At 35.0% G+C, this 3,797-nt stretch overlaps 1 pseudogene; it reads right to left on the bottom strand.

The window, feature by feature from the left end:
• Positions 1-274: 274 nt before the first annotated feature.
• On the bottom strand, positions 275-825 carry LOC122747453 (annotated as a pseudogene).
• Between the last annotated feature and the right edge of the window lie 2,972 nt (positions 826-3,797).

The following is a 3,797-nucleotide window of genomic DNA, read 5'->3' as shown; positions in this document are numbered from 1 at the left end:
GGTGGGGAGTGCTGGTTCTGCTTAACAGTAACTACTTCAAGACTGTAAAAGTCATATTCAGCATCACTATGCAAACAACAGGGTTTAACAAATAATAGTCACATTTTACTATTCCCCCATTTCTAAGTTTAGGAAAAGACTAGATTATGTTACTAGGTTGTATTTTTCTGTTGTTCATCACTAATTAGAGGAAAGATTTGACCTACTTGAAAAGTGCATCATACATAATTCCTTCACTACTGTCATGTTCTCTAGATGGTAAAGTGGAAGCACATTAAAAGGTTTTTAGAATGCAGTTCCTTCTGGATTCCCAAATAATATCTGGACTCTTCTTTAAATGGGCCTCCTCTTCCAGATTCAGGGTTACCTTCACTACATCTGAAATGTCATTCCCAAGACACATGGGACACTAAGGAAGACAGCTTCATTAATGCCATATAAACCCTTAATCATGCTGGAAATTGGATGCATTCTCCTAAGATTTTTCATGTTTTCTGACAGATCTGCCACAGACAAGTCAATGGACCAGGAAGAGTAGCCCTTCATCTTGATCACCTTACAAAAACTTTCTATTACCTGTTTATGAACATCTTTCCAATTCTCTGAATCAGCATCAGTTCCCAAAGCAGGATAATGATTCCCCAGAGAGACCCCAGCAACATTCACACCACTCCACACAGTAACACTGGAGTCTCCATGTTTCCTGAGAACCCATCCATGACAACTTGAAGAATGGACACTACGTCTCTCCCCCATTAGGTAATGGAAACGGGTAGAATCCAGACTGCAACCACTTCCAATAACACAGTTTTTAGGAAAGCCCATTGATTACAGAAATGCAAATAAAATAACTCTAAGGTAACTCTGGTAGTGTTAGAACCTTACTTTCATAGAAACTGGGTTAAAGAAGGAACAATATATACATCCAGAATGGTATAAATTCTTCTAATTTTATAAAGAAATAAGAGGGCAAGGGGATAGCATAAGGGAGGAACTTTTAGCAGGTGTCTATTATAGATTAAGAATTAGGAAAGTGGGGAGAGGATAAAAAAGGGGCTCTTAAGGGATGGATCATAGATTAATGTGGAGGGTGGGGAAAGAATATAAGGAAAAGATTCTTACAAGGGATGGTAGATTAAGGAATAGGAGATCAAGGTAGTGGTTAGAAGCAAATTATATGGCCTGAATTGGGTTAGGGTAAATAGGGTGAGAAGGAAAAAGGGTGGAGGGAAATACACAACTAGTAATTATAAGTATGAATGTAAATGGGATAAATTTACCCATATGATAGAAATGGATAGCAGGATGGATTAAAAATAAGAATCTCACAACATGTTATTTACAAGAAACACAATTAAAAATGAGAGATATACACAAAGTTTAAAGGGCTGGAGAAGAATTTATTATGCTTCAGCTGATGTATAAAAAGAAGGGGTGGAAATGATGATCTCAGATAAAGTTAAGGCTAAAATAGATTTAATTAAAAGAAATAAATGGTGAAACTAAGCTGTGTCACCAATATTATTCAATGTTATCTTAGAAATTATAGCAATAACAAGAGAAGAGAAATAGAAGGAGCCAATGAGAAATGAGGTAATAAACAGTACCAAGAGAACACTGAGAAAAAAAAGAAAGAACATTGTACATAGTAACAGAAATATTGTATGAAGAACAGCTTTTAATGACTAATTCATCCTGAGTGTACTACAAATAATCTAAGGAAAATGCTATCCACATCCAGTGAAAGAACTGATAAATAGAAGTATAAATAGTATGGTTTCTCTGTCTCTGACTCTGTCTCTGTCTCTGTGTCTGTGTGTGTGTTTGTCTGTGTGTGTGTGTGTGTGTGTGTGTGTGTGCACTTAATTGTTGCCTTCTCTAGGGCACGGTGGGGAGGGAGGGAGAAAACATTTTAACAACTTAGAAGAATACAGAAAAGCAGGGCAAATTTGAAAACAAAATATAGCACTAATTACATGGTTGTTTTTAAGTAAATAGTCTGAAATGGAAGTTCATCATTTTATATTGAATTCTCTCTTTATGATCTGCTGTGTACATGAAAATATTCTTTTCTTCTCTTTTTGTATTTAATATCAAAATGAATTTTTAAAAGGTAAAAAAAAAAACCTGAGCTACTTTTTCTCCTAGTATAGTCATTCTTTTAGAATGACTAATTATAGGACAGGGGAAATGATAACACAGTAAGCAAGAAGTTTCTTCATTCATTATTATTTGTCATTGTCTCACTTCCCTCTACTTTCAAACCTTGAAATTCCAAGTACCCTTTACAACTCTGTCCTCAGGCCACAGAATAACAGAATCTCAGCTCTATAATGAATTACAGATACCACCTATCCCAATATATACCTTAAATTGAATCTACTTTATAGTACCACAAATAAGTGGTAATATGGCCTTTCCTTATAGACCTCCAGAGAAGGGTAACCTACAATTCACCAAGGCAGCCCATTCCTCTTTGACACAACTATAATTGTTAGGAATTTTTTTTGTTACACTGAGCCTAAATCTCAGAATAATGTTTTCAAATGAATGAAATAAAATGCATAGAAACCAGTTATACTGAAATACTTTATCTATCTATCTATCTATCCTTCCATCTATCTATCTATCCACACACAATACACTTCTCATAGGTGTGTGTGCACGTATATATACATATATATATATATAGAGAGAGAGACAGACAGACAGACAGACAGAGACAGAGACAGAGACAGAGAAAGGAGAGGAGAGGAGAAAAGAGAAGAGATATGCAGGAGTTCTTAACAGAGGGTCCAAGAACTTGTATGTAAGTGTATGTACATTTGTGTATATATATGGCTATGTGTATATTTATGCATGCACACATGTATGCATAGGCACACACAATACATACATATGCTATATATGGCATGCAACTTTATGTAACAATGTATTCTTTTATGTTATATACCTACACATATACACAGAACATACATATATAATATGTACACACATGTGTATGCCTATACATATATATCTACATACACTTGTGTGTATGTGCACATGCACATATATATTAAATTCATATATGATATTTAACGTGTGTATACACATACACACACCAAGTTCTTGGACTCTCTGTTAAGAACTCCTACATATATCTTCTGTTTTCTAGCTTAAACATTCCCAATTTATTTAACAGGTACTTATAGGGCATATTCTTTGGTTCTTTTATCATCTTGATCATCCTCTGATGGAAAAACTTTCATTTGTCAGTAGATGCTCTAAAAATGTGGTGCTCAGAACTGACCACAATACTTTTGACATGAGCAGACCAGAGCACACAAGACATAACACACAAATTCTCTTTTGGACACACTCACTTGTTTGTTTTTTTTTCCCAAGTTAGAAAGCTATTCCAGGATGGGAAGGGTATGAATTTTGAGAAGTTTTAAAGGAAGAAAGTGGTCAGAAAATGATATCATAAATGTAGGGAATTTAGTATTTCACAGTTGGAGTGGAGGAAAGGGAGAAAATCCCAGAGAAACATGAGACATTGGGGATGGTGAAAAGAGAATTATGGCAAATGTTGAAGGTTGTGTGGGTGGTAGATTTGCAGAGACTATCAACTACTTTATTTTTAGTAGAGAGGCAATCTATGATAGAGGAAAGAGTACTGGACTTGGAGTGAGAAGACAGTTTATAGGTCTTCACAGAATATTCTCATTCTACAACTTGTAAGTTGAAATGAGGAAGTACCCAAGTTAATTATGTAAAAAGCACTTTGTTTTGTGTCAGGATACGCAGTTTAAATT

Source organism: Dromiciops gliroides, chromosome 3 (assembly GCF_019393635.1).
Source record: "Dromiciops gliroides isolate mDroGli1 chromosome 3, mDroGli1.pri, whole genome shotgun sequence".
NCBI classification, from domain to species: Eukaryota; Metazoa; Chordata; class Mammalia; order Microbiotheria; family Microbiotheriidae; genus Dromiciops; species Dromiciops gliroides.
The sequence above is the reverse complement of the archived record's forward strand: the minus strand, read 5'-3'. Positions and strand labels throughout refer to the sequence as shown.